Genomic DNA, 14,376 nt, shown 5'->3' with positions numbered 1-14,376 from the left:
CGCTTGCTGGGATTCACCATCCAACAACTTGGTCTTAGCCTCCTGTAGCCAATGCGGAATCTTCCTGTCCAAACAAGGTTTCATTCGGTCATGGTTCACAACTATCACCGTCTTCTCCAGTCGGATTCGATATATGTATGATGAGAGTTTCTTGATGACTATCCCAGGTCCTTGCCACATAGGTTGGGTCTTTTTGGCTGCTACATTGAGTATGTACACCAAATCACCCTCTGAATATTCTGTCTCCTTTACTCGAACGTCATAATCCCTCTTCATGTTCAACTGATGGGTTCCAAGTGTTTTCCGTGCAATCTCGTTTGCTTTTCGACTCGCTTCGACCAAGGTCTGAACATAGCCCTCCTCGTCTGCAGGCTTTCGATCAGATGGGGGTCGATACAGTAAATCAACAGGCTGGTTAACCTCCCGTCCGAGCATGAGCTTATTTGCAGTGAATCCAGTTTGCCTGTTGACTGCGCATCGGATAGCTCCTGCTATCTGAGCCAAGTGTATATCCCATTCCTCACGTGAGCGTATGAAGCAGCGTACCGCGTTCATTATGGTCCTATTGTACCGCTCAACTTGTCCATTGGCGGCTGGTCGATAGGCGGTAGTACGGGTCTTATGAATTTGCATCACATCACAAAGAGCTTTGAACAGGCGGCTCTCAAAATTCCTCCCTTGATCGGTGTGAATGGTAAAGGGGTAACCGAATCTTGAAAAGAACTGGTTAACTGCTGCCATTGCCGTGATTTCTGCGGTTTGGGAAGGTAATGGCACACACTCGACCCATTTTGAGAATTGATCGACTAATACCAATATGTACTCATTTCCTTGGGCAGTCTGTGGAAGTGGCCCCATGAAGTCCAAATGAACACGTTCCATTGGTTCTCCTGCGTGGTACTTCGTCAATGGACAGCGTGCTTTCCTAGCCGGTTTCTTGTTCTTATTACACACGCTACAGGATTTTACGAATGACTGGACGTCCACTGTCATTCCATACCAATGAAACTTTTGCCGAACCTTGGCGTCTGTTCTATTAATTCCCTGGTGCCCGCTTGCCGGGATATCATGACAGAGTGATAACACTTCATTCCTCAATTCAGTTGGTATTACTAACAACCGTGGACCTTGGTCTTCTTTCGATTCGCGCCATAGTATACCATCCTGAAGATGGTAGAGTGTCCGATTTATCCAATAATATTTCACGGCCTTGTTGGATGCAAATAATTCTCCCTCTGATAAATCCTTAGTGTCCTGAAGCCAGTCCAACAGAGGTTTCAGATCCGGGTCATTTTTCTGCGCCTTTTGAAGGTCATCCGGTGAGTACCCAGACCACTGGATTGTGCCAGATACTTTCAATATCACCGCTGCATCCAACTGTTCTGTCCCATCTAATATTTGGACACCTGACCTGGACACTGTCACCGTCAGTGACGAAAGAGCTTCAAAATCATCAACGTTGTCGTTCTTGAGCTCTGCTATTCGAGGCTCTGGGAAAGAAGCTAGAGGTACTGCCTCATCAACCTCAACAACAAACCTTTGCCAATTATTGTGAGCCCTTTCACAATATGCGCAACCTCCACATGGCAAACTCGTCAAGTCCACCCCCATCCTATACTCTCCGCATTCATCATCCTCAGGCAGTCGAGAAAGCCAATCCGCATTCTGGTGATCCTTACCCCGGCGATGTCGTATTTCCAGATCGTATTGACTGAGCTCTTCAATCCACCGGGCAATTTGGCCTTGGGGGTCTTTGAAATTCAGGAGCCATTGTAAGCTACTGTGATCTGTACGAACTAGAACCTTTCTGCCGAGCAAATAATGCCGGAAATGACGTGTCATTCTCACAACAGCAAGTAGTTCCTTACGAGTTGTACAATACCGTTTTTGTTCCGCGGTCAATGCAAAACTGGCATAGGATATGGTTCGCTCTTCTCTGTCTTGTACCTGGCTCAGTTCTCCTCCTACAGCGATGTCCGAAGCGTCCGTGTCAAGTACGAATGGGTCATGTTTCGTTGGCAGAGTCAATACTGGCATTGACGTGAGGGCAATTTTCAGCTGGTTGAAAGCTGCATCGTGTTCACTAGTCCACTGAAATGGAGTTTTCCCTGTCAACTCGTATAATGGAGCTGAAATCTGGGCATAATCTTTTATGAAAGCCCTATGGTAATTTGAAAACCCGAGAAATCTCTCCACCTCCTTACTGGATATCGGAGCCGGCCAATCCTTTACTTTCTGTACATGTTTGTCACCCGCCTCAAGTCCTCTTGAGCTGACTGTTCGTCCGAGGAATTCAACCCTTTCTTTGAAAAATTCGCATTTTGCCGGTTTCAGTTTGAGCTGATACCGTCGGAACCGGCCGAAAACAGCCTTGAGGTTGGCCAGGTGTTCGGTGAAATCCTTGCCCAATACCAGTATGTCGTCAAGGAAGGCTAAGACCACATTCCACGTCAGTCCTCTCAACACAAGGTTCATAACCCTTGCATACGTGGCCGGGGCATTGCATAGCCCAAAACCCATCTTGACAAACTGGAAGAGTCCATGTTTGCTATTAAAGGCCGTTTTGCTCCTATCCTCTTTCCTGATGGGGACTTGCCAGTATGCTGCATTAGCATCTAATTTCGAGAAGAACCTATTCCCGGTCAGTGTGTCGAGACACTCCTCTATGAGAGGTAGGGGAAACACGTCCTTGGAAGTCACTGCGTTCAGGCCTCGGTAGTCTATACACCACCGGACTCCTCCGTCACGCTTACGAATGAGGACAGGGTTTGCTGCCCATTCGGACACGGATGGTTCCACCACCTTGGCATCTAACATCTTCTGGAGGTGCGTGTCTTCTTCACTCGCAAAGCAAGTGGGCGTCCGACGCAACCTTTGCTTGATAGGTCTTGCTGATCCCGTGTCAATGGAATGTTCTATGGCTGAGAAATTGCCGAGGTCGAAGTCATTTTTGGCAAACACATCCTGATACTCAACCAGGACTTTGGAAAAGGTGTCTAATTCGCCTTGGCTCAGGTGCGACTTCACGTTGTCAACCAATTCTTGGAGATGCTTCGGGATTGTCGCATTAGAATTTTTCTCAACTGAAACCAGACTAATAGGAATTCGAGCCTCCAACGAATCACGATTGATCTCCTCTATGATCTCACAGGCTCGCGCTATATTAGACTTCCGTCGTAGGACGACATTATTGTCGGACAGGTTGACGCAGCACAACACTAGAGTGTCGCCAGGCTCATGTAAAGTCCGTGGAATTAAAATCCGGCCTTGGTCTTCAAACCCTTCAATCACGAACTCTGATTTCCCAAAATCACGGTCCAGTTTACATCTTACTCTTGTGACGCTGTTTGGTTGTAAAACAGTCCTTTTCTTCACACACACTCTAGCGACTTCAGTGACTATATTCACTTGCTTTCCATTTCGTAGGTGAATGCTCTCGTTATGGATGTGCAGTACAGGGAGATCTTCTGACATGTCCAGTTTTGCTTTATTTTCTGTCAAAAAATCTAAGCCTAGGAGGATATCATCTTCAATTGGTCCAACAAAGATGTTCCTCTCATATACGTTAGATCCTAATTCCAGCCGGATAGGACCTACAACATAGCTCTTCAAGGTCATATCCCTCCCTGCAGCATTTAATGTCACTTCCTTGATCACAGGAGGGGGTTCTTCCAGTTGTTTATATACCTCGTCCGATATTATGGATACTTCAGCTCCGGTATCCACAATTGCTCTTGTTGTAAAGCCACCAATACAAATCGGAACTTGAAATGTTGAGCCAGACCTCAATTTGGTTATAACCAGGTTGTTGCTGTTGTTGGCTGGTTGGGATTCCAAGTCTTCCTGTGAAACTCTAGTGTCAGCCCCTTCGGAGGCTTCGCTTCTACTCGATGTTTCCTCTTCAAGTTCAAACTGTGACAATTTCTGGTTGAGGTCATCAAGGTCAAGGGGCGGTTCTAGACCTCTTTGTCCGTCCCATTCAAGTTTAAATGACCCTCCTCCTCCTCCTCCGCCTCTTCTGATACCGCCTGTACTTGTGCAGTTTCTTTCTTCTTGAGTTCAGGACAATTATATCTGAAATGCCCTTCATTTCCACATTCATAGCACTGCTTCCCTGGCTGCGGAGTGATTATCTTAAGAATTTTATTTAAGGAAGTCTCCATTCTTCCAACTTTTTCCTCCAAGGTTGATAACCGTTGTTCAACCAACGAGGGTCCTTTGTCATCCTGTGGTGAGCTACCAGTGTTTGGTTTTGAATACGATAGCTTTTGTTTTCCACCGAAACTTCGCTGCTGGCCATACGCTCTATTTACATTTACTGCTTCATCTTCGTCTTCCTCCAAAACAGACTTCGCAGGTGAAGTCACTCTATCGCGGCCATAAATTGCTTTCCGGTTATGCTGGAACCAGCGCATGGTGTCGATTACCTCCTCAATAGTGGCAAGACGTAGGTTGGAGGCATGCTGTCCAGCTTCTTTATCATAGGCTCCCTGACAGATAGTAAGAATTGCCTGCTGGTACATAAATTCTTCTGGAAGATCTTTAAAAGCCTTCGTTGCCAGCGACAGCACTCTATCAGTCCAATCTGTAAGTTTTTCATCCGGGTACTGTTTCGCTGTCCTCAGTCTCGCTTGACTAGTTTCGGCCAACTCCTTAAATCCAAAGCGCCGTTCCATTTTTGACATAATGTCAAAAAATTCTATTCCTGGGTTCCTTTCAAGTTGGACAGTGAAGTACTCACTAGCTTTTCCTTCTAAAATCCAACAAAGATTCTCTGTGCAATCTTTCGCGGATAGTCTATTTGACTCAACAAACTTCATAAATTTGGTGCTGAAAACTTTCCAGTCATAAGCTGGCGTCCCATCAAACTTCAATGATTTGGGAATATTGGTCCGCACTGGCTTCACTTCAGAAGGAGTGTATCTCCTGTCTTGCACCCGCATCTTTGGTAAGTCATCATTTCTACCTCCATACCTCTGTGGTCGGTATGTGTCTGGTTCCATCTTATATCCACCATGTGGTTGCATGAGGTTTGGAGGAGCCATCCTTTGTTGGTGTGAAGAATATTGTGGTCTATAATAATCCTGTTCTTGTTCCGGGTTATTTTGATAACCATACCCCATGCTCCCTCCTGCGCCGACAGGCTCCTGGTATGACTTATAAACTGGCTGATGATCTTGATATTTAGCCTTCATTTGAGGTCGGGCTTGTTGACCATATTCATCGTCAGCTTTCTGGCTTGAGGTAATTACACCCTTTTGACTGTCCATAGGTGTCTCGTATCTTGGGCTAAAATTCAGCATATTTAACATGGTCTTAGTAACTCGAAGGTAGGGAATTTCCAGAAAAACATCCTCCGTGATGTTGCCCATTACATGGCGGACCTCGAGTATCTTGTCAGCCAGACGGTCCCCAATGCCTGGTATTTGCAGCAGATCCCTCTTCTCACAGAAATTAATGAAAATCATTTTGTACCAGGGAATAGGCGACTACAGGTCACCAACCACACTGATGCAATGATTACTCCGATAATTTCTGCCTTTTCCAGCAACGATCTCCTTCGTCAATAGGCTCGTCCTCTTCTTCAGAAGTCGATACTGAACTCTCTGATGAAACTTGTTTGGCTCGTGTTAGAGATGTGATATCAGCTCTAAATCCGGTCAGCAGCTGACTAAACCAAATACGCTTAACGTCAGATTTTCCGTGTAGACCGTCGTACAAAACGTCAAATTTGAAATCATGTATCACTTTCACTTTACGAGCTCGCCCTCTTTTCCTCTTGTGACTCTTGATTATTTCACTGGCCCACTTCACTGTCCACAACGATACACCCGAATTCTGTTGGCTTAAGTTTTGATGACGAATATGAGCGTTAATGTCAACAATGAGATTGTTGTGGTCCCGTTGATAACGTTGTAACGTTTCAGAATCAATAAACTCTCCAGAGGCTCGCTCTGTTTGAAATTTCTGAAAAGACGCTGGAGGAATGGTAATGTAACTCAGTTGTGTCCCCTTGTGACACTGTTGGGCTTCACTTCGAAATGTAAACAATTGTTCAAGAAATGTCTCTTTTGTGATATTCGCAGGAACAAGAACCTTCCCTTTTGGGGTAGATTGTAGGTTTAGTAAGTCATTTATTCCTACTCCAACTTTAACAATGGGTACCTTATGTGGAGGAACAGTTTGTAAAAAATCAATCAATTTTGACTTTAATTCTGAGATTTTACCACCTCGTTTGATTATGTATTGAATCCTGAAATCACTTGGTTGTTTGTAATGATCAAAATTATTTGCACGGGAATCACAAACTAGTATAGGTACATAATTATTCGACATTAGAATAGTGAGAATAATTGTAACGAAAATTTATCAAAAATATTCAGGGGCTAGCGGTTACAGACCACCTACCACACTGAATGTTCAAGAATATTCTTGTCTAGAATAGTATAAGAACAATAACATAACACACTGACCAGCTACATTTTTTTTTGTTTTTTGTTTTTGTTTTTAGAAGACAAGAAATTGGAAAATGGGGGGGGGGAGGGGGGTAACGCTAAATGGGGGGGGGGGGGGGGGGGGGGGAAATGTTTAGCAAACCTCAAAAATTATCAAAAATTAACCACAGATAAAAACGTGTGGTTTCTTAGAAAATTACTTTACGAAAGTAAAGAAATTGAACTCCAAAAATTAAGTGTATATTCCCCACTGGTAAGGCGACAGCAGGTCACCAAACCACGTGAAAGAATCAAAAGATTTTTATTAAATATCAGTATCCGAGGATAACTGATCTCAAAAATTGAAAATAAATCTACAAACGAACACCGACTGCCGCACGCCGTATGAAAATGACACGCCGACTAACCCGCAGCTAGATCTCTGTCAAATTCACAATTCGTTTGTTGCTGGGAAAAACAGAAAATCCAAAATGGCGTCCACCCGCAGCGAACGACAATCTCTGGAAATTATGATTTCCCGACAGGTTAGATGCTCGTGACGCCAGTTATTGTATTACGAGCACTTACCCTGAGATATATAACTAAACCAGTGGTGCCCCTAGGCTCCACAATCGTTTCCAGGTCACAATATTTATGCTTCGTAGTCAGTTTATAATTTCTAGAGCTTTTCTGAATCTCCAATCTTTTTTAAACGAGGCTCATCTCATGTCACAAGATCCGCGTCACCCAGACGCTTCGCAAATATAACATACATATATACACTATATACAACAGTAGTTTGTTGTTATATAATTAGCAGTTGACAAGATTCATTTTTGGTATTATTTTCTAATGCGATGACATCAAATTTAATATTAATGCATAGAGTCAATTTACCAGATTGTCAATATGTATATAAACATCACAAAGCATGTGTGTGTAATACACATGTGAATACAGAATTTCTTTAGATAAATAGAAGAATTGTAATGCTAGATTTATTTAAGACAATTGATATCTGGGATTTCGAAATTGGCGGTATGAACTTAAAACATCGATTAAACAGTCACTACATATATAACTTCATGGATTCAGAGAATTTATAATAACACTTACCAAAATAAACAATAACCTGTGCACTGTAATATATCATACATGGTAAATTTACACTTGCTCAATATTACAGAATTTGGTTTAAAGTAAGTTTTGCTAACAGTAAAAAACATTGTATTTTATCAATGTGTATCAGGTATAGGAGACAAATTAATTATGATGCTAATATATTAAAGATGCTTCACCGCTGACAAATGGTATTTTTTCACAATCAAAAACGGGAGCAGACAATTTAGTATTTTTCTTCAGTTACAAAAGTTACTTACTTTACACCATTACCGCCGTTGAAAAGTTTGAGCTCCAATTTCACAATTTTCCAATTTATGGAATGAAGTACTGAGTGCGCTTGACCCAAAGGAAAAATTAATTATTTTATATTATTTTTGTGTTAATAAGACTTATGAATACACGATTAAGGTTAACTAATTATTGTTCAAATGATGAATATCATTTATACTCTGTCGGCGGTGGAGCATCTTTAACTCAAAGTACTTGTATACATGAGTCCAATTTCTTCCTTTTGTCATTGTTAGATGATTTCTGTAACTTTTTTATAACAAATTAAGAATATTGATATATGCATATGTTAATTATATATATATTTTATAATTACAGGACTCATTGGCTAGTCATCTGAAGCAGATTCATAATTGTTGAAGACTGGAGATTATCAGGATTACTTTGGAAGCAGTGAAATGATTCTAAGGATGACTACCAGGCATATATTAAACTAGCTGCGACAACATACATGTAGCTCTGGACAACAAGCATATGGATTGGTGCTTCTCATTTGCATTGTTTCGTAATGCCAATTAAAACACAAAAATACAAAAAAGTAAATCCAGTATATTTGCAACTTTTGCAAAGAGTTGTCACCATTTGACATACTGCCGATTGTTATCAATCTGTGGAGAGATAGAAGGTGTTTAAACTTTTAACTTTACAGACTGATTCACATGTTAGTCTTTCTGTTTTGTTGTAAAATTCATACAAACAAAAAGAGTTTTCTTGGCTTGAATGAAACACACTATATATGTTCTGACAGACGGTCATTATCAGAACTACAATTCTGTCCCATTGACTGTAATGTTGCAAAACATCAAGTGATGACAATTAGCGAGTGTCGAGTAACTTTGTATTTAGATATATATAGAAATATCCTACATTTATAATATAAACTGATAATTTATTTACCTATCATCACGCCTGAATTATCATTGCTACAATGTATATTTCAATGATTCACATCTGTGACACGGCCATATAAGTACATTGTATATGGAATGACATTCATTTATTTGCTAAAACAGAAACATATTAAACAGTTTTACTTGTTGACTTTGTGCAGTGTGTTCACCAAAATGACACAAATTTTAATGCTTCTGGTGACATAGCCCATTGGTTGTTCCCATTAGTTGATGCCTCTATCAAATGTTTTTACAACTGTTTCTGATCTTGTTACCAATACATGTATAAACAGTTGTAAGTAATGTGACATTAACAACAAGTTGCCAATAATGTGTGATTACATGTACGTTAATTTCATATTCTTAACATAATTAAATGGGAAAAAAACCTTTAAAACATAACAAAAAAAGTATTCATTTTAGTACATAAACATAAAAACCGATCGGCAGTCCGGAAAATTTGTAATCCTGGGCGGTTTAGGCTGGGAACGAAGGTGTCCAGATTATCGAGGGTCCAATGTACATGTCAATGTATACAAATAACACACTGATTTTGAGAATGGTTGTTTTAATATGCTGTTAAGAATTCTCAGTGTCCATTTTATGCATTATATAGAGACAGTATCATACTGAATCTGACTTTGATATGACTTTTCTTCAATATTGCAGCAAAGTATCAAGAACTGCTCTTTACTTACTAATATGCCTGAATACATTGTGTGTATCACAGAAGAGAAGTAGAAAAAATAATGTATTGTGATGTTATTTCATGTTTGTATTAAAGTATTTTTAATAAACATAATTCAAATCAATTCAGTTTTGATTTTGATGCAGTAACCAATTCTTTAAATGAACATTTGACCCTTAGTTTTTGTCATTTCATTTCTTCTCTTGAAAATTATCTAATTAATTGCCTTTTGCCCTTTCCTCCTGTAATAGATCTGTACCACATAGTTCATCGGAAAAAAATACTTGTATATTATATGCATTGCACATAGTTCTTTATAAATGAGGTCTGTAAACAACATTTGCAGCATAAGCCATGAACTTTTGTAAAAATGCCATCAAGGGGTATCCATGTGTCAGATTATACTTTCTTCTTAATGGAGTCTTAATGTTTCCCTTGTTGTCATTTTACTGCAGATTGTTATTAGCTGTAGGTCTCCATGACCTTGTCCTCAAGATCAATTATCAAATAATCATAACTACAATTTTTTTCTCTTTATTTTGTTATTCAGACAATTATATTCAAACATTAGAGAAAAGGTCACATGACACTGATTGTAAATATTTGTTGAAACTGTTGAATTCAAGATAGGTTCAAAGTTCAAATCTAAAAGAAATTTTCTAGCATTTTCTTAAAATCTTCTCATAATTTTTAGATTCATCTTTTGATATGAGGAGGAATGGTTGTCTGCAATCTCAACAATTTATCCAAAATTAATTAAATGAATACTTGGAAGATAAATAACCCAACTTGATAATGACATGGGACTTGCAAGAAAATACACACCCTAAAATGTTACTAATGACATATTTGCCTTCTTTGAACTAAAATTTTGTTACATCAATGCTTTTTCAGTTTAGTACTTACAGTACTTTGATTATTCCTTTGTAGAGAAATGAAGGGAATAGTTGAGAATGTGTTAATGTTTAATTCATTTAAAGCAATGCATGGTTTAGCTTTCACTATACACAGTATTGTAATTTAATACTAGGTGCAGATATTTACTCTAGAAATAAAATATTCAGCTTGAAAGGGAATCCCTGTATTAAGACATTATGATAGAGTTCAAGTTTTAAATAGAATATTTTCATTTCATCAAATTTTATTGATAATGACTTTGTATGTCAAATGGATTAAACAAAAGACAAATCCTATAAAAGCTGTCTCCAATAGTGGCAAAAGTGAGAAGAAAAGCAGTGAGACAAATAAGACATAATGATGAAATGAAAAATAATGCAAATCATTTTTAAAAATATAATAGATGTGTGAATAAATAATAGAATAGAAGATTACAGGTGTTATCATATATATTCTACCTTATTTAGTACATCACATGGTGACTGAATATTTTGCTTCTGATTGGCTACACACTTGAGTACTAGACTGCAGTATATAGTGCCTGCATCCCTGTACATCTTATTAAAGCAGCTTAATATTGAATGTGAATCTATTGTGACTATATCACTAAAGCCCTACATCAGTATAATGTTACTGGTTTAATTCTCAAATTTCTGTTGTAGTTATCATACTTCAGGTAAATTTATAAATTTTGAAGACATCATACTGTTTGTAGATTTAGATAAGAACTTTAAGTTAACCTGAATGTGTCAGTGTTCATTGTACTAGGGATAATATCTGTTTCTCTTTCTTAAACATTTTAAATGCAAGATTGCCCCATTTAGGGACTATATTTTATATAGTTAAAAAGATTGTATTATCATATAATGTGCCATATAGCTATCAAAAATGACTTGCCTTAAATAGTACCACTTTTATAAACCCTGCAGTCTGCATTTTTCAGGTAGAAAGTTTGTGTAGCTTTTTAAACTTACATTATTAGTATTTGGTTTGTTTTACACAACAAAAAAAGTATGTACATGTAGTATTATTTTATTATTTAGATTTATCAAATATTTTTTAAATCAATGACTGCAATATTTGGCTCAACTTTTATTGTTGTCATTTAAATATTACAAAATTCTAATGATGTCCAATTGTGTTTTATACTAAGTCTTTAGAAAACAAAGAAATTGATATTATGTCAATGTATGGGATGATTGGAAAATACATGTATACAAATTGTACATATGTAAACATGCAAATGTCTCGATAATTTCATAACTCTGATGTATCAGAGTTACTCCCCTTTGTTTTAAATCGAAATAAAGTAACCCAGATATATCAGAACCATGTGATTTCATTAAATTTTATTATAAATATTAAGTTTTAAGTACATATTCTATGGTTTGATGTATTAATTGAGGTCATATTTTGTGAAGGTCCTCAATAAAGTTAAGGCATGTACATATATATTCTGAAACATTTCTAAATCAATAATATATTTTGTTTTTAAAATATTAATGTTTCTTGCATATTAGATACAATGTATATGTTTTCTTGACATTGCTGTAACTTTTGCATAATTCGAACAAAATTTCTCAGTTTATTTACATATAAATATATATTGTATTTACACAGCTACATGTAGTATCTTTGACATTAAAAAAAATAGTTGTTATCAGAGGTACATACTTTTCATTTATAATTCAATCAATATTAGTACCAAAAATATTGAAACCAAACTTTATATAAAACTGTATTAATCTTGATCTTGATATTATTTTCCTTTATATGTGATATGATAATTGACTGTCTTTATCTAGTATATAGTTTATGATCTGGTTGCAATAAAATATTTGAAGTATCAACAATGGTTTTCAACAATGGTTTTTCCTCTAATTTCTCGCTGAAAAGTTATTTAGATTTCCTAATTTACAAAGAAATTTGTGGGCAAATGAACATACAATGTATATCAAATAAAAGTACTTAATGTGGACAGAATGGAAGAGTGGCTGATAATAACTCAGGACACAGGACATCATAAAGAGAACTATGTACTATCCATGTTTAAAAATGATGCACCCAGAATCTTTTAAATTTCGTCTGCTGCAATACATGTATGATCTAAAAAGTACCACCATTATGACACATTCATTAATTTGCCACCTGTAATCAACCCAAAGTGACATAGGAAGATGAAGCATAATGGGGGGGGGACAAAGGTCCTTAAGATTTTCTTACCTCCCCTCCCTCCACCACCCCACCTTCAACCCTTCAATCTTGACATATTCGATTTGTCTTCTAGGTTTTTGTTTTAGGTTCAAATCATTGTTTTTATTCGAAAAAGAGGCCCAAGGGCCTTAACGGTCATCTGACTACCTTATTTAATTGGCAATAGTCATATAGGAAATTAATTAAGATATAGTGTCATGATAGCCATCTTTGATTTGGGATCAACCAGAGATGTGACAACACTTTGTCAAGATCATATCAGGATCATTTCAGGCAAGCTTAAGCCAAAACCCAGCGGTAGAACTGTAGTAGAAATTCAAAATGTGTTTTCAATATGGCGGCTGTAGCGGCCATCTTGGATTTCGGATTGATCCAAAAAATTACAACATTTGGTCGGGACCATGTCAGGATCATTCCATGCAAGTTTCAGCTTAATCGCACAGGTAGAACTTGAGAAGAGATCCAAAATGTGTTTTCAATATTAATGTGGCGGCCATCTTTGATTTCTGATCGACCCGAAAAATAACAGCACTTTGTCGGGACCATGTCAGGATCATTTCATGCAAGTTTCAGCCAAATCACAATTAATGGTAGAACACGAGAAGAAGTTCAAAATGTGAAAAGTTTACGCACAACGACGGACGAAACATGATGACTATATATATATAGGTCATCCTGACCCTTCGGGTCAGATGACCTAAACATCTAATATTACAAAACATTACTCCTTACACATGAGGAGATTAATTCAACACACAACCATATATAACGGGAGTCTCCCTCGGTAAAAATATTACGATTTAGAATGACTGAGATGAGTTTTACAATGTATTTTGATGATATTAAAGCATTCTTAACATGGTAATGTTTCTATTTAAAGTTACCTACATGTACATTTAGAAATAATAATTGTGAATGTCATATCATTATGCAACCCTGCTCGATCTGAACATACTTGACCATCGGCAAATGATATTACAGCCGAAGCCTCGCTCATGCGTATTATGAGCCATGATGAATCTTAATTAGCTGCTGTTCAAGGTGTTTGTCATAATGGGGCTTATATGTGGCCAATAGGCCGCCATCTTGTATTTTGATTGTTAAAATTTGAAAAGCGGAGAAAAGATATCCCTCTTTCAATTGTCAGACATTAGATTAATCTTTGGTGGGTGCCAAGATTTCTCTGGGATATCTTGTTTGACATTGCTGCAAACAGTTAAATTGGTTATTATATTGATAATTATTAAAATTTTCGTTTATTTTCTAAAAAGAATGTGTGAAATATTACGATCTTTTACTGTGACATTGATATTGACATTCTCTTTTCTTTTCTTTTTTTATCCTTTACGTACATGTTAGTGAGTTCTGATTGCTGTGCAGTGAAAGGCAATTATTTAAAGTGCGGTAATTAGGAAAACAGTGGGAAACAGACAACCATCATTATGAAAATTAACATTTAGTTTATTTCAACTATATGTAATTGTTCCGAAGGTGAAGTAAATATACGTAGTACTTCACTGTAACAGACTGAGAAATGATTTATAAAATAATAATATGTATGTAATCATTAGCACCTTTACTATAAATAGGCTATAGCTACCATAAACAGATAGGTACATCGTCAGCCCCTAAGAATAGACTTAATTTTGTAAAATATTGAAACCTCTTCTATCACCTTCTCTTCTCTACGCACTGCACACCAAACTTCATTTTTTTCACAGAAAAAGTGCGCAAATTACACAAGTTTTTTTACGGTATTAACGGTAAGTTACTTTCTTTTTGCATAAAATTAGTTGTCAATCTCGTTTTACATATCAATTTTTAAAATATGCCTAGGCCTAAA

This window comes from Argopecten irradians, chromosome 11 (assembly GCF_041381155.1).
Source record: "Argopecten irradians isolate NY chromosome 11, Ai_NY, whole genome shotgun sequence".
NCBI classification, from domain to species: domain Eukaryota; kingdom Metazoa; phylum Mollusca; class Bivalvia; order Pectinida; family Pectinidae; genus Argopecten; species Argopecten irradians.
The sequence above is the reverse complement of the archived record's forward strand: the minus strand, read 5'-3'. Positions refer to the sequence as shown.